Genomic DNA, 18,988 nt, shown 5'->3' on the forward strand with positions numbered 1-18,988 from the left:
TCGCAGATAACCTAAAGAAGACCATCAAGTAGAAATATTTCTATTGTAATAGGCAATATATTCAAACGCAATACAGTGTTCTGTCTGACAACCTAGTATATTAGTACATGCAGTAAATGCATAGTCGTGGAACAAAAAAATGATTCAAATGGCTCTAAGCACGACTTAACTTCTGATGTCATCAGTCCTCTAGAACGTAGTGATTGCAGTAGCGAATATGGATAACCATCAGCTCCATGATGGAATGACGGCAATGAAAATCTGTGCCAGACCGGCACTCGAACCCTGATTTCTTGCTTACTATTTGGCTATCCGAGCATGTTGCCAACCGTGTGTCTACTACCTGTACTCGTACATCCTCTATGCATACAGAGGGGGTGTTTTACTTCAAAGTCGCTTGCCTGGTGTCGGTGGATAAATGCCATACTGCAGTGCCTGTGCTGCTACGAACCCAGCGAGGTGGCGCAGTTGTTAGCACACTACACTCTCACTCAGGAGGACAACGATTCATACCTGCGTCCGCCGTCCTGCTTTAAGCTCTCCGTAACTTCCTTACGCCAACGGCCTTGTCGTAGTAGTAACATCGGCTCCCGTCAGATCGCTGAGGTTAAGCGCTGTCGGTGTGGTCTAGCACTCGGATGGGTGACCATCCGGTCTGCCGAACGCTGTTGGCAAGAGGGGTGCACTCAGCCATCGTGAGGCAAACTGAGGAGCTACTTGATTGAGAAGTAGCGGCTCCGGTCTCGGAAACTTACACACGGCCGGAAGAGCGGTGTGCTCATCACGTGCCCCTCCATATCCACATCCAGTTACGCCTGAAGATGACACGGCTACCTTTGGGGCATTATGGCTTTTGCGGGAGGAGTTTTTTGTTTTTTTAACTTCCCTACATCTCCTCAAGCAAATGCCGATACGGCTCCTCTGAAAAGGCAGGGCCGACGTCTTCACCGGCCCTCCCTTGTTCGCTGATCTCGCTGTTTGGTCCCGTCCCACAAATCAACCAGCCAATGTTACTCCGAATTTGGAATAACACACACAGTGCAATAATGAATCGTATCGTAATATACTGGTGTCATATGCACGTACGAGACAGCGGGACAAGATGAGAACAAATATCTATTCAGTTCAACTGTTATTGCAAGTCGCTTCCCTCACTGTGAGAATTAGAATGTCGTTTGCAAACCTCATTGTTTATTTCTATTTTCTCAGGAATATTATTTTCAAATTTCTCTTCAGTTCCCTGTGAAGCATCCTCAGTTTGCATACTGAAGCACTTTGGGGCCACCTACAACATTGCTTCACACCATTCTCGGCTACGAGCCCCTTTTATTTAGTTTCGACTGCTACGAGCGGCGTTTGAAAAGTCTCTGCAAAAATAAAAACTACTTACGTGTTTGGGGTAAAGCGTGTTTATATTTTCGACATCGTCTTCTTTTAGAAAAATGTTCAAATGAGTGTGAAATCTTATGGGACTTAACTGCTAAGGTCATCAGTGCCTAAGCTTACACATTACTTAACCTAAATTATCCTTAGGACAAATACACACACCCATTCCGGAGGGAGAGAGGGAGGACTCGAACCTCCGCCGGGACCAGCCGCACAGTCCATGAATGCAGCGCCATAAACCACTCGGCTAATTCCGCGCTGCCGTCTCCTTTTAGACTTATACACTTCGTCCAACGCTATTCCAATTTGTTGATCCCTTCCGAATAATAGAATTGTCCAAATCTGCAAAATAACTATTAGTTGCAGCAATCACCTCCTCGTTGGAATAAAATCTTTGTCCTGTCAGCCATTCCTTCAAACTGGGGACCAAATCGCAGTCCGAGGGAGCCGAGTCTGGAGAATAGGGGTGATGTGAAACGAGCTGGAATCCTGTTTCCATTAATTTTGCGACCGCAACTGCTGGGGTGTGTGCCGGTACATTGCCGTGATGGTAAAGGACAGTTTGCGGTGCAATCGCCGGCGTTTTCCTTGCAACTCTGCTTTCAAACGGTCCAATAGCGATGAATAATACGCACCTGTAATAGTTTTACCCTTTTCCAGATAGTCGATGAGGATTACCCCTTTCAAATTTCAAAAGACAGTCGTCAAAAACTTTCCGGCCGAAGGAATTAACATCGCCTGTGTTGCTGCTTGAAACACTTTACACGATTCCGTTTTTGGCCAAGCGTGGGCAATCGCGGAACCCATCTTGCCGGTAACTTCCTCATGTCGAAATGTTTATGCAAAATGTTGTGTACCCGTTCATTCGAGATGCCCACAGCACTTGCAATCTGATGCACCTGAACTCTTCTGTCATCCATCACTATATCATGTATTTTATCAATGATTTCTGAAGTCGTAACCTCCACCGGGCGTCCAGAACGTTCAGCGTCACTTGTGGCCATATTGCCACTCCGAAAATTTTGAAACCACTTTTAAACTCTGCCCGCATCTCGTGGTCGTGCGGTAGCGTTCTCGCTTCCCGCGCCCGGGTTCCCGGGTTTGATTTCCGGTGGGGTCAGGGATCTTCTCTGCCTCGTGATGGCTGGGTGTTGTGTGTTGTCCTTAGGTTAGTTAGGTTTAAGTAGTTCTAAGTTCTAGGGGACTGATGATCATAGATGTTAAGTCCCATAGTGCTCAGAGCCATTTGAACCATTTTTTTTTTTTCTAATCGAAGGAGCAGAGTCACAGTAATGTTTATGAGGCCAAACTTTAGTCTCCTGTGGCGTTTTGCCTTTCATAAAGTAATATTTTATCACCACACGAAATTCTTTTTCCTGCAGGATTTGTCAATCACTCGACTTCTTTGATTCACTCGAATGCCAAAAACAAAGAAATAGACCAATATGGCTGAAACGTGGTGTGCGTTCTTTCCAGAGATACTACCATCTAAACATTATCTCTATACGTGCCGGTGGGGCCATATCTCGGACTTTTCACGGACCTGTCGAACTCCCGTCGTATAGGCCCTACTGCAGTCTGGTTTCTGTACAGCTATGGATAACCACGGTTTTTACACATAAACCCTCCTACCTTAAGAGTTTCAGATAACATTGTCGTAAGGCTCGGTTTCAATCTATAAATGACAGAAACGTATTAGTGTGACGGGAAACTAATCCCAACCCAAAAACTGAGTCTGGGTAGGAGTGTTTATACATCTGAAAGAGGACGAATATTCAAATTTCGCTCCAGTCGCATAAGAATGGCGCCATTAGTGCCACTACGAAGACGTACATCAGGTTTTCTGTAACGGTCGTGAGTTTAGTTACCTTCGAGATTGGACATAGTGAGTTGAAGAATGGCTTTCAGATGACAAAGACGCCACTATCAATTAATTCACTGAGTTTGAACGAAATCGTATAATAGGATACGAGTAGCTAGATGTTCCTTCTGCGGTACTGGAGAAAGACTTGGCAGGAACGAACCAACCGACTGCTGCCAGTGGTGGTCACGAGACTGCACGGTCGCAAGGAGACCGGACTCCTCACGGCACGTGGAGAGAGAAGACCGTCGCATACGGCGTATGGCTACAACAAATCATACTGCGTCTGCAGCAGCAATTTGAGCAGCAGTTGGCATCAGAGTGACACAAGGAACTGTTACAAATCGGTTATTTCCATGACAGCTCCGAGGCAGACGTCCTCTAGTGTGCGTTTCACTGACAGCAAACCAGCACCGTTTGTAACTTCAGTCGCCTCAAGAGGGTGGAGTGTAGGTCTACTGTGTTTGCTGATGAAAGCTGGTTCTGCATCTGTGCAGTTGGTGGCTGTGTATTGATTAGAAGGGATCATCTGTGTGACTGCAACCAACCTATATACGGCCTGGACACAATGGACGTGTAGGATTGCTATTTCGTATGAAAGCATAAGCACTCTTGCATTTATCCGACACATCCTAAGTGCAAATTTGTACTCTGGTGACTCAGCCCTTTGTGCTGCCGTTCGTGAGAAGCATTCCAGGGTGTGTTTTCCTACAGAGTAACGCTCGCCCATGTACCGATGTTGTAACTTAACGTGCGGTACATACCTATGAATGTTGCCTTCGCCTGCTCGATCACCAAATCTGTTTCCAATCTAGCACATATGGGACATTATTGGACGAAAATCGACAAACAGCATTAACTATACGTGTATTGACAAAGTGCCACAGGCACAGAACTTCAGCCCACAAATTAACATCCGACACTTGTACAACACAATAAATCCACGTTTGCATGCTTCCATACAGTATTATGACGATCACTCCGATTACTAATGTAGCGGCATTTCAAATGTGCAATCGCGTATCTGGCACCTGTACTCACCTACACAAATGTCTGCCCCTAGTAGCTGAGTGGTCAGCGCGAGCAAATGTCAATCTTAAGGGCACGAGTTCGATTCCCGGCTGGGTCGGAGATTTTCTCCGCTCAAGGGACTGGGTGTTGTGTTCTAATCATTATCATTTCATCCCCATCGACGCGAAAGTCGCCGAAGTGGCGTCAGATCGAAAGACTAGCACTCGGCGAGCTGTCTACCCGACGGGAGGCCCTAGTCACACGACATTTACATTTATTTACCTACACAAATGTGTCCCGTCAGTTTCATTAGTTCACGTTTCTTGGTATTGGGATCTTTTTCTGTATTAGAGATATGTAAAATCCGTCTGTGCAAAGACGCACGCAAAAAAAGAAAACATTGCTTGTCACCGTAGGTGTTTCGTTTTGTTAGTTTAAAACACCTGCGTTGTCGGAATAAATTTGAAAGTATCCTCGGTATAGATATCATCCAGGTATTCCTCCAATTACCAGAATGTTTTAGACCCAAATTGCACCCTTGTTTGCACCTCGGCACTCCTGACTTTCCTAAACGTTTAGCCAAGCGCACGTAATCAGATACTAGTGGTGGTATTGTTTGCCGTGTTTGGTGTGAAGAACTGAGGAGGCATCAGCGATGTTATAATGCAATACAAATGACGGGTATATTAATATACGTACTCTGTAGCAGCTGGAAAGATGGAATTTAAACACTTTCATAACTCTAGCACGATCGGTATATTGAGACAGCAGTTCATTTTAGATCATGGTGCAAAAGGAGACAGCCAGAGTTGCAACTAAAATGGTTGTTTATTTAGTCATTGACTGCTTTCAGGCTACACCTGCTCTCAAATCGACTTATATTTGCCATGTAAAAAGTCCTGTCCAATTAAGTGGGTACATATTCATATGGTCGTAACATTAGTTACTGTAAAACGTCCATCCAAAATAGTAGCAAGTAAATCGGGCGTGTGTCTGTGTGGTCTTAGCATTAGTTGGGACCATACGCGTATCTACGCGCTTTATGTACCGCTATTTTACATCAATATTTTACATGGCAAACATTCGTTGATTTGAAAGAGGGCATAGCCCGAAACCAGTCATGTACAAAGTTAACATCGAGTTGCAACCTCTGGCTTTCTCTTTCTACATCACATATTAATTACCTTTAGTCACTGTAAAACAAGAACTGACTCTTGAGGCAGACGAATGAAAGCTATTGAGATGAGTTTGCGCTTCTTCGAACTTTCTCACAGAATAATAGTTGTGTCCTAAAGTGGGAAGGATTTCGGAGCATCCAGTGGGGTTGCTCAGTTGAGCTAATTGATTAAGCTACCTGCTCCCGATAAACAGGAATTCCGCGAGTTCGAACGCCAATCCTACACACACTTCCATTGGTGGCGACAGAAATGTGCCCCATTACAATCAGGGAGATGACAGCCGACCGTACTGGCACATACCAACAAACACTACGGCAACATATGTAGCGCTTGCTGTAATTTTCGCTAGCACCGCTATTAAGTACGTTGTTGTGCCTCTTGCCGGCCCGCATAGCGCAGTACCGCCGTCTAATCGGATGGCCACTGCAAACATTCACAACTTCTCCTGTCCAGCGCAACGCTGCCCATATAGCGCAGAACCACCGTCTAATCGGAGGACGATTGCAGGCGTTTACAACTTCTCCTCTCAAGCGCAACGCTGTCTCTCTTTCTGCTGCACACTGTACGACCGGGCAGTCGTGATGCCAGGGGTGAAGTGCAACACTGCACACTGTGTGTGTAGGTGTGTGTGCGTGTACATGTGTGTGTGTGTGTGTGTGTGTGTGTGTATGTGTGTGTGTGAGCACATGTATCCTAGTGTGTGTGTGTGTGTGTGTGTGTGTGTGTGTGTGTGGGTAGACATTAGCATGCTAACGCCGGCGGCTGGCACGACCCAATTAGAACGCCGCCGACGCCTACATAATGAGAGCAGCAGTAGGGGCGCCTGTGCCCTGAGCGGCCAATTTGTCGCCGGGACTTCTGGCCGTCAGTTGCGGCCGCGTCAGCCGCACGCACATGACACGCACACACACGCATACACACACACACACACATACACACACACACACACACACACACACACACACACACTTGGTTACACCGGCAGCAGTTGGCCGGCCCTGTGGAAAGTCATTACCATTCACCGGGCCATCCGCTAGCCTCATTCACACACACGCGCTCGCTCGCACACACACACACACGCACACACACACACACACACACACAGATGGTCCACCTACAATGACTGCTTGGCCACAAACGTCCGATGTAAGGGAGTGAACGACGTAAGATGCGATCCGATGATCACAGAGATGCCGTTGATGTGTGTGCAGTACTGTTTCTGCAATAATAGTGCATCTCACACAGGAAAATAATTCATAAGTGAAATTTGTTAAGCATGCAAATTATTTTAGCCACTCTGTAAATTCTATTTCTTACATAAATATCGGTATGCTTAGCTCACACAGATCAAAACCATGTAGGTGAGTAATCTTTGGTTATTGCTATAATATATTTGCGTTGACACACCGCCTCTAAGTTACACGCATTCTAAGTAGAGCAATGTCCACTAGCAGAAATATTTTGAAGAATATTCAGGAATTTTTCTTTATAAGGGTGATAAAAGATTGCAGATATTGGAGTACGAACATTTTTGATGAAATTATCGAGAGAAAAGCTAAGAAGATTGTGAGTATTTCTGAAATGCTAAGAGATTGAGGTAAGCACATGTACAGTATGTGTAGCATCGTTTTGTGTTATTAAGATTGTAGTGACCAAGTTAAAATAGTGGGACTTTTATATGGATAGGAAGATGAGATTTCTTTGGCTAAAAATTATTTCTGAATATTATGTTATGCAAATACTATTTACATAATTTTTAAAGCATCACTTTTAAATATAGAGTTTTCTTGAATTTTGTCACAAGCTATTTCTTACCAATTGAATATACCATCCTTAATTCAGTTTATCATATACATAAAATATTGGTAAAAGATTCTGGATCAGTTCCCCATTCGGATTTGTGGTGTGTGTATCGTAAGACCTTTGGTACACACACCATCAGATTATATGACTTGTCGCTCTAACGAAGTAGGCGAGTGTCAGCAATATGTCTCGTGGTCTTATCGTGACGTGTCTATCTTCTGCCATTAGGTCAGACGATAGAAATGCCACTTGCACGCTTAGAGTAGCAGATTGACAGTGACCAACTTTAAACAGAACTTGATTAATTTTCACAACATTTATTAAAATAATAAAAAGGATAGATATTACGTAACTTGATTCTGGATGCTGTTTACAATTGACAATCTGAAGTTCCTTTGGTCTTGGTACATTAATCTTATTCTCACATATCTCTGATACTTGACAAAGTGTCTAGTCATTTATCTTCATGGCTATGTACAGGAATATGATAATCTTATTAGGAGCAGACTGAGATTTGACTATAGACTGGTACAGACTAATGCAGACTGGTACAGACTGGTGCAGACAAATGCAGATTGACTAATCGGAGGTCTGTACACTCTTTATAATACATTGCGCATTCATGTATCACTGCGCGAGTGTGATCTGTGAAGAGAAAAGGTTCTACGTTAGCAGCAATCTCATTGGCTGCGTTACATATTAATACGCGGATCGGCGGAAGCTGAATTTGATCCGTCTCTAAGACAGCGCCATCTCGTAGTGCGGAGATGGACGAGTGCTGCGCCTGCGCTGTTGTGCTTAGCGAGGCGTGCTCTAGTGGGAAAGTAGTTTATGCGCTGACTACGTGGAACTATGTACACAACGCATATACAACCACTCAATTGACGAAAGGTCTCTTCCAAAAGACTGAAAAGTAACACTGGTCACACCAATATTCAAGAAAGGAAATAGGTGTAACTCATTTAGTTACAGGCCCCTATCACTGACCTATATTTGCAGTAGGATTTTGGAGCATATACTCTACTCGAACATTATGAATCACCCTGAAGGAAATGACTTATTGCTACATAACCAACACGTATTCAGAAAATATCGTTCTTGTGCAAAGCAGCTAGATCTTTATTCCCATGAAGTAATCAGTGCTGTGTACAAGGGATTTCAGATCGATTCCATATTCCTGGATTTCCAGAAGGCTTTTGATACCGTTTCTCACAAGCGACTGTTAATCAAGTTGTGTGCGTGTCTCACTTGTGTGACTGGATTCGTGACTTACTCTCAGAGAGGCCACATTTCGTAGTGATACACGGTGAACCATCGAGTAGAGCAGAAATGATATCTGGAGTTCCGCAATGTAGTGTCATAGGCCCTCTGCTTTTCCTGATTTACATAAATGATCTAGGTGATAATCTGAGCAGCCTGCTTAGATTGTTTGCAGATGACGCTGTAATTTACCGTACTTGGTAAAATCATCGACGATCAATTCCAAACTGATATAAAGAGAATTTCTTTATAGTGCGAAAAGTGGCAATTGGCACTAAACAAAGAAAAGTGCGAGATGATCCACATGGTTACCAAAAGAAATCCGGTAAATTTTGGTTATACGATAAATCGCAAAAATCTAAGGACTTTCAATTAGACTAAATACCTAATATTACACCTCCCTTACGAGCAACTTAAATTGGAAAGACCACACAAATAAAATTGTGGGGAAGGACATCGCAAAAGTGCAAAGAAGGGCAGCTCGTTTCGCGTTATCGCGCAATAGGTGTGAGAGTGTCACTGATATGATACGTGAGTTGGGGTGGCAGTCACTGAAACAAAGGCGGTTTTCTTTGTGGCGAGAACTATTTACAAAATTTCAATGACCAACTTTCTCTTCCGAATGCAAATATATTTTGTTAACACCCACCGACGTAGGGAGAAATTATCATCATAATGAAATAAGAGAAATCGGAGCTCGAACGGAAAGATTTAGCTGTTCCTTTTTCCCAAGCGCCATTCGAGAAAGGAATGGTAGAAAACTAGTATGAAAGTTGTTTGATGAACCCTCTGCCAGCTACTTAAGTGCGAATTGCAGAGTAACCATGTAGATGTAGATGTAGATTTTAGTCACACTGTAAATTCTGTTTCTTACGGAAATATCGGTATGCATAGCTCTCACAGATCAAAACCATCTACTTATGTAATCTTTGATTATTGCTATAATATCTTTGTGTTGCTACACAGCCTCTAACTGAGAGGGATAGCTAAGTTACACTCATTCTAAGTTGAGCAATGTCGAGTAGCAGAAATATTTTGATGAATACTCAGGAAATAGTCTTTATGAGGGTAATATAAGGCTGCTGCTATCGGGGTACGAACATTTTTGATGAAATTACCGAGAGAAGCTAAACAGATTATTGTGAGTTTTTCTGAAATGCTGAGAGATTGAGGTAAGCACATGTGTGTGTATCGTCGTTTTTTGTTATTAAGATTGTAGTAACGAAGTTAAAATAGTGGGACTGTTATACAGATTGCTGTAATAGGAAGATGAGATTTCCTATGCTTAAAATTATTTTTTTATTTTATTTTTTTGTAAATACTATTCAGCTGATTTTTAAAGCACCACTTTTGAATTTAGTGTTTCACTTGAATTTTGTCAAAAGTCATTTCTTACCAGCTGAAATTACCATCCTTCATTCAGTTTATTATGTACATATACACAATCGTAAAGGATTCCCAATCAGTTCCCCATTCGGATCTCATGGTCATCACTTAATAAAAGCAAGTCTTCTGGTATTGTATACAAGTTAAGTTCCTTTCAGAGTATGTTCATGCAGTATCTACGTACTTAACAACCGTATGCGACGGCTTGCTCGACAAAAGATCTGTACCCAAAGACTGGAAAGTAGCAGAGGTCACACAAGATTCAAGAAAGGGAGTAGAAATAATCCACAAAACTCCAGGCCCATATCGTTAACGTAGATGCGTAGGAGAATTCTGAAACATATATTGTGTTCGAACATTATGAATTGCCACGAAGAGAACGCTGTATTGACACGTAGTCAATACGGATTTAGAAGATATCGTTCTTGTGAAACACAACTAGCTGTCTACTCACACAAGGCGTTGAGTGCTTTCGACAAAAGGATTTCATATTGATCCGTGTTTCTATATTTCCAGATGGGCTTTGATACAGTACGTCAAGAGGCTTATACTCAAATTGCGAGCTAATAGATTATAGTCAGAGTTATGGGGTTGGCTTCGTGATTTCTTGTCGGAGTGGTAACAGTTCGTAGTAACTGACGGGAACGCATTGACTGAAACATAAGTTTTTTCTGGATTCTCACAAGGTAGTGTTACAGGCCCTCTTTTGTTCCTGACCTATATAAACGATTTAGGAAACCGCTTGAGCAGCCGTTTGCAGTAATAATACATGATGCACCAGTTTATCGTCTGGTAAAGTCATCAGAAGACCAAAAGCAATTCCGAACCGATTTAGGTAAGATACCTGTATTGTTTGCAAATTGGCAGTTGACACTAAATAATGGAAAGTGTGAGGTCATCCACATGAGTACTAAAAGGAATCCGCTAAACTTCGGTCACATGGTAAATGTATCAAATCGTAAGGCCGTAAATTCAGTTAAATACTTAGGAATTACAACTATGAACACCTTAAACTGAGAGGAACACACAGAAAATATTGTGGTGAAGGTGAACCAAAGATTGCGTTTTGTTGACAGAATGCTAAAAGGATGCAACAAGCGTACTAAAGAGACTGCCTACACTACACTTATCCGATCTCTTTTGGAGTACCAGTGCACGAGGATATCATTAACAGAGTACACTGACAAAGTTCAAACAAGGTCAGCACATTCTGTACAATCAAGAAATTGGAGAGATAGTGTCACTGGAAATGATACAGGATTTTGCGTGGATATCATTAAAACAGATAAGTTTCTCATTGCGGCGGGATCTTCTCACCATATTTCAATCACCAACTTTCTGCTCCAAATGCGAAAATATTTCGTTGACGCCAGCCTACATAAGAAGTAACATCATCATAATAAAATAAGGAACATCACGGCTCGCACAGATATAGGCGTTGGTTTTTTCTCTGAATATTCGCGAGTGGAATAACAGACAATTATTCTAAAGGTGGTTCAATGAACTCTCTGCCAGGCACTGAAGTGTGATTTTCAGAATACCCATGCTGGCGCTCTTCAGCCGCCGACGTAATAAAGTAAATAATCTACGATACGATGTGACTGTTACAGAGGTGCCGTTGAAGTGCCTGTAGTAGTGATTTCGCTGTTACGGTGCAAATCACACATAAATGTATCTCTGATGTGAAGTTTGTGACGTATGGATATGACTTTGGTCATTATGTAAATTTCGTTTCTTACGTAAATACCAATATGCATAGATCATCCAAAACTGAAACATGTAGCCTTTTACAATTGCTACAATTCTTTGCGTTGCTACACCGCCTCTACTTGAAGCGTTAGCAAAGTTAAACACATTTTAAGCGGAGCAGTGTGGAGTGGCAAGAAACTTTTGTTTATAAGTCTGAAATGAGATTCATGGAATTGGAGTATGAGTAATTTAGATGCAATTATCGAGAGAGAATTTAAGGAGATTATTTGTGAGAATGTTCGTATATTGAGGTAAGGACGTAGTAGGGTAGCATTGTTTTGTGTTATTGATACTGTAGCAACGAAGTTCAGATAGTAGCACTGTTAAATGGAATGCGCTGATGGCATTATAAGATTGCACCATCCATAAAGATATTTCATACAGTGACGCTATTTATATGCTCCTAGTTAACATGCAGCTTTACTGTATGGTTAAATGATGATGGCGTCCTCTTGGATAAAATATTCCGGAGGTAAAATAGTCCCACATTCGGATCTCCGTGCGGGAACTACTGAGGAGGACGTCGTTATCAGGAGAAAGAAAACTGGCGTTCTACGGATCGGAGCGTGGAATGTCAGATCCCTTAATCGGGCAGGTAGGTTAGAAAGTTTAAAAAGGGAAATGGATAGGTTAAAGTTAGATATAGTGGGAATTAGTGAAGTTCGGTTGCAGGGTAGCTCTGAGGGATGAAGTAGTGAAGGCAGCAGAGGATAAAGTAGGTAAAAAGACGAGGGCTGCTAGAAATCCTTGGGTAACAGAAGAAATATTGAATTTAATTGATGAAAGGAGAAAATATAAAAATGCAGTAAATGAAGCAGGCAAAAAGGAATACAAACGTCTCAAAAATGAAATCGACAGGAAGTGCAAAATGGCTAATCCGGGATGGCTAGAGGACAAATGTAAGGATGTAGAGACATATATCACTAGGCGTAAGATAGATGCTGCCTAAAGGAAAATTAAAGAGAACTTTGGAGAAAGAAGAATCACTTGTATGAATATCAAGAGCTCAGATGGAAACCAAGTTCTAAGTAAAGAGGGGAAAGCAGGAAGGTGGAAGTAGTATATAGAGGGTCTATATAAGGACAATATTATGGAAATGGAAGAGGATGTAGATGAAGATGAAATGGGAGATACGATACTGCGTGAAGAGTTTCACAGAGCACTGAAAGACCTGAGTCGAAACAAGGCCCCGGGAGTAGACAACATTCCATTACAACTACTGACAGGCTCGGGACAGCCAGTCATGACAAAACTCCACCAGCTGGTGAGCAAGATGTATGAGACAGGCGAAATACCCTCAGACTTCAAGAAGAGTATAATAATTCCAATCCCAAAGAAAGCAGGCTTTTACAAATGTGAAAATTATCGAACTATCAGTTTAATAAGTCAGGGCTGCAAAATATTATTCTTTACAGACGAATGGAAAAACTAATAGAAGCCGACCTCGGGGAAGATGAGTTTGGATTCCGTAGAAGTATTGGAACACATGAGGGAATACTGATCTTACGTATCTTAGAAAAAAGATTAAGGAAAGACAAACCTATTTTTCTAGCATTTTTAGACTTAGACAAAGCTTTTGACAATGTTGACTAGAATACTCTCTTTCAAATTCTAAAGGTGGCAGGGGTAAAATACAGGGAGCGAAAGGCTATTTACAATTTGTACAGAAACCAGATGGCAGTTATGAGGGTCGAGGGGCATGAAAGGAAAGAGGTGGTTGGGAAGGGAATGAGACAGTTTTGTTACCTTTCCCCGATGTGATATTCTATCTGTATATTGAGCAAGCAGTAAAGGAAACAAATGAAAATTTGAAGTAGGTATTAAAATCCATGGGGAAGAAATAAAAACTTTGAGGTTCGCCGATGACATTTTAATGCTATCAGAGACAGCAAAGGACTTGGGGGAGCAGTTGAACGGAATTGACAGTGTCTTGAAAGGCGGATATAAGATGAACATCAACAAAAGCAAAACAAGGATAATGGAATGTAGTCGAATTAAGTCAAGTGGCGCTGAGGGAATTAGATTAGGAAATGAGACACTACTAGTAGTGAAGGAGTTTTGAAATTTGGGGAGCAAAATAACTGATGGTGGTCGAAGTAGAGAAGATATAAAATGTAGGCTGGCAATGGCAACGAAAGCGTTTATGAAGAATAGAAATTTGTTAACATCTAATATAGTATTTGTATGGAGTGTAGCCATGTATGCAAGTGAAACATGGACGACAAATAGTTGGGACAAGAAGAGAATAGAAGCTTTCGAAGTGTGGTGCTACAGAAGAATGCTGAAGATTAGATGGGTAGATCACATAACTAATGAGGAGGTATTGAACAGAATTGGGGAGAAGAGCAGTTTGTGGCACAACTTAACAAGAAGAAGGGACCGGTTGGTAGGACATGTTCTGAGGCATCAAGGGATCACAAATTTAGCATCGGAGGGTAGCGTCGAGGGTAAAAATCGTAGAGGGAGACCAAGAGATGAATACGCTAAGCAGATTCAGAAGGATGTAGGCTGCAGTAAGTACTGGCAGATGAAGAAACTTGCACAAGGTAGGGTAGCATGGAGAGCTGCATCAAACCAGTCTCAGGACTGTAGACCACAACAACAACAGTTAACTAAGATCCAGTCGATTTTAAAAGCATTACATTATTTTTGTGTGCTGGAATCGAATAAGTAAAAAGCTCAACTAATAAGATGCCTTAATGAAGGAGTTTGTGTCATACGTCCATCAAATGAAGAATCTCCTATGTAGACAACTTAATAAGCAGCTGAGAAAAAGTCTTTTTACATGCTTTGTGTAGAGCGTTGTTTTTGAATGGCTCAGGGAGGTGGTCAACAAGGAGGACGACGAAAAAAGATTGGAGCCCTTGAGATGTGGGTGTGGATGAGGCAGAATAGATAGTAAAACTGAAGAATGAAGAAGTTTAGAAGGGCCGGTTAAACAAGAGACATACATTAGAGGAGATCAAGAAGATAAGAAAAAACTTGTTAGGAGATACTGTAAGAAGACAACGGTTATAGATATATAAGGAGGAAGGGACTTAAGTTTCGTCGTAGGCTTGTAGGAAAACGCGTGGAAGCAGTAAAATGAAAAATCGAGTACAAGAAGCTGATATTGTGAGTTATGGGGTAATGATCCCATGTCTGGTGCCCTTCTGAGACAGATCGAAAAATAGACATCGGACGAGATCAGAGACTTCCTCCTTCATTCGTAAGAGACTGGTGCACCTGATAAGAGTAAGTTTTTTTTAAAAAAAAGACGACGTAACTAAAACAAAAACCTGTTGGTTGCATTCAAAGAACCTATATACGATAAAGACTGGGTGACGATTAGCGCCATCGTATAGGGCGTCAATACACATCGGCTTGCATTTACAAAATTATAGCATGGAAATCATTAGAGATAGAGATGATGCTTTGTTGTAAGGCGTTTAGCACCTCTCATTCTTTTCCTCTCTTCTTTGCTGTAGATTTGACTTGGATTGCCCAGAGACGGTGACCGACCAGGAGGAGGTGCAGTCTTTTATCAGATATTCTATTCCGAATCCAAAACTGTGAAAAGAGTACTGCGGCATTATCGATGCTAGTATAGGAGGCCACCACCGGCAAAAAGAAGCATAATAATTTGCTTCAGAAAAAGAGACTGACTGTGTCAAAGACAGACTGGACGACCTCCTGTATCTCAAACATGTGTTACCATAGGACAAGGTGCATTTGAACGCTGCACCCATAAGTTGTGGATCAGGCAAATTGAGGGAGAAAGAGCAACTGTCCATAACGTGCTACATAAACTGTGACGCCTTTTTGCGCAGAAACGTAAATAGTCCAAGCATTGTAAGCAAACGATCGCCCTCTACAGGATGTATTCGCGTGATGCAAGTTGGTCTCTATAGATGCTAGTAATGGTTACCTGAAAAAGTTATTGGTTTTGGATGAAGCAACGACTAACATGTTTGCACTTGTAAATCGTCGCTAAGTTAGGATTTCCGAAAAACTTACTCAAGTGAACACGTCAGTGATAGCCTGAAGATTTTTGTTTGGTGTGGCCAGATGCACAGTAGAGTGGTAGGTCCACTTTTCTTCCCAGAGACAACTGTAGTGCAAGATTTCCGTGGAAGTGGAGCGTGGCTGGATAATGTGCCGAGGCAGACTCCATAAAAGCCCCACTGTTTTTTGATGTCCGGATCCCCACAAAATCCAATTAAGATCCACTCACCGTCACATGTCACTCTTGTGCCCTCGCTTCCTCCTTCTCAGCTGCCATCTCTTTTGGACGCTGAAAAGAAAACAGCCAACTGGTGTCAATGACAGTTGTCCACATCAACTGTTGACCTCTTCAGTAAAACTACTTGCTGTGTCCATGCTTTTCTCAGCTGCACGCCATGCTCTGGTCCTCCAAGGTCCTCTTCCAACATCTGCTCTGCCTTACTGCCTGATACTGACCATAGAGGCGCATGCAGCATCTCCCGCACTCTGCTGGTACCCCCTTGCGTAGTCACATAACTATAGCACACCCCATTAGCCACAGGAGGTCCTCGTTGTGGTGTCGTCCAAAGATGGTGGTCCTACATTAAAGTTGTCAATGCGCATCGATACCACAGAAATTATCAGAGTCTCGCTGCCATCCGTAACGATGAAAGGAAGATGGTGAAAAAGACATGCCCTCTCAGCAAAGCAGTGCCCTCATACCAAGGTCAACGTAGACCCGAGGATGGAAGTGCTCTGCCCCAGATCGTGACCTCAGCCGAAGCAGTCAGCATCATCAAGGAGGGCTATGAGTTATTCAAATCTCAAATGGAAATGTAATTTTGTAAATGTTGAACACTGTATGTCAAGAGATGAGTCTGTAAATAAGTGCATCAAGTTGTAAATTATCAAGCAGTCCTGTGGCAAATGTCTGTGTCAAATTCGTCTTTTTATTCATTCATGTAACAAAGTTAACTAATATCTCATCTGTTGTAGTTGGAATGAGCCATCTTCCAGAGTGACCAAAAAACCCATATTAGTGACCAGATGCTTGTACACTGAAGTGCCAGAGAAACTGGTATAGGCATCCGTATTCAAATACCGAGATTTGTAAACAGGCAGAATTCGGCGCTGAAGTCGGTAAGTCCTACGCAATACAACAAATGTCTGCCGCAATTATTGGATGGATTGTTGCTGCTACAATGGCAGGTTATCAAGATTTAAGTGAGCCTGAAAGTGGTGTTGTACACGGCGCACGAGCAATGGGAGATATCATCTCCCAGGTAGCGATCAAATGGGGATTTTCCCGTATGACCATTTCACGAGTGTACCCTGAATATCAGGAATCCGGTAAATCATCAAATCTTTCGACATCGCTGCGGCCGGAAAAGTATCCTGCAAGGACGGGACCAACGACGACTTATGAGAATCGTTCAACGTGACTGAAGTGCAACCCTTCCGCCAATTGCTGCAGATATCAGTGCTAGACCATCAGTAAATGTCAGCCTGTGAACCAGTCAACGAAATATTATCGATGTGCTCTTTCGTAGCCGAAGGCTCAATCGTGTACCCTTGATGACAGCATGACACGAAGCTTTACTCCTCGCCTGGCCTCGTCAGCATCCACACTGGACTGTTGATGACTGAAAACATGTTGCCTGGTCGGACGAGTCTCGTGTCAAACTCTATCGAGCGGATGGACGTGCACGATTACGGAGATGACCTCATGAATCCATGGAGCCTGCATGTCAACAAGGGATTTTTCAAGCTGGTGCAGGCTCTGTAGTGTTGTGAGGCGTGTGTAGTTGGAGTGACATGGGATTCCTGAAACGTCTAGATGCGACTCTGATTGCTGGCACTTATGTACGCATCTTGTCTGGTCACCTGCATCCATTCATGTCCATTGTACATTCCGACGAACTTGGTCAATTTCAGCAGGACCATGCCACATCACACACATCCAGAATTGCTACAGAGTAGATGCAGGAACATTATGAGTTTAATCACTTCCTCTGGCCACCAAACTCCCTAGACATCATTAATATTGAGCACAGCCGGGGTGACTTGCAAAGTGCCATACAGAAGAGATCTCCACCATCTCGTACTCTTACAGATTAATGGACAGCCCTGAAGGATTCATGGTGTTAGTTTCTTCCAGCACAACTTCAGACATTAGTTCAGTCTATGCCACGTAGTGTTTTGGCGCTTCCGCGTGCTCGCGGGGGTCCTGCACGATATTCAGGAGTTGTACCAGATTCTTGGACCCTCAGTGTAGTTTCACCTGGTCATAACACGAATGTGTTGCAATACACCGCACAAATCCATAACGGGTACTATTTTCGTGGATATGATCGAACTATTCCTCCAACCGAAGATCGAAGTGCTACTGCTGTCCATCATCTTCTAGCATAATGGTGTAGCGCCACACTGGAGTTTTAACATCCAAGATGGGCTGAAAGACATAATTCGTTAGAAGTGGATGAATCCTGATGGACATATCCTGTGGGCCCGCCCTCCCCTACTTTCATGCCATGAAACTTTCTTTTCTGGGGACATATCAAGGATTGTGTTTACACAACACTAGTCAATAACACTACTACCGCTCGTGCACAAATCAGTGGAGAAATCCGAAATGTTGATGCTGCAGTGCTGAGCCGCACATTGTCAGAATTAAAAATCGCCTTGATGTTCTATGACTTAGTGGGACACAACCTGAAATTCTGGCTCTACAGAAGGAAACATTGAGAAAAGTTAAACGCCTACCATTGTTCCCAATGCTCCCTTTCTAATTGTTGGCAAGTACTTTCCTAAAATAACGGGGTTTATGGGTACCGGCTATACTTCGTTATCAGTACATAGTTTTTATAGTTTCTCTTTCAAAACGCTGTGGAATGACAACGACGAGTCAAAATGTCGTCAAATTTCAACAGAATATTATTGACGCAGGGAAAAGATAGAACAAAAAGAAATTAACGAAAATTTGACCAGTAGATGGTATTGTAAGCGTCAGAAAATGGACACCAACAGACGCGCCGCGTCCGAGACAATCTGCATGAATGACTCCAAGAAAGATGGAGCGCTGGTGGCAAAACTCTTTTACAGGGACTTTGACTGTGCGCCATAGCCCTGGACAGTCTAGGTATGAAAAAGGGCATTGGTCCATTAAGTGTCTGCAGAAAATGACCAGGAAATTCGAAAAGACAGGTTCTTTGGAAGAGCAGTGTGCTATAGGGAGGAGCGCTTTATATTTTACTCTGTTGAAGATGTTGCCACAGCACTGCAAGAGTGGTCGGGCGGTGGTCTGAAAACATGTAGTGCACAAGCAATTGTCTGCGAGCATAATGCATAAAATCCTCCGAAAAATGCTGCTTTGCTATCCATACGAAATCAC

The sequence above is a fragment of the Schistocerca gregaria genome, chromosome 9, assembly GCF_023897955.1.
Source record: "Schistocerca gregaria isolate iqSchGreg1 chromosome 9, iqSchGreg1.2, whole genome shotgun sequence".
Classification (NCBI taxonomy): domain Eukaryota; kingdom Metazoa; phylum Arthropoda; class Insecta; order Orthoptera; family Acrididae; genus Schistocerca; species Schistocerca gregaria.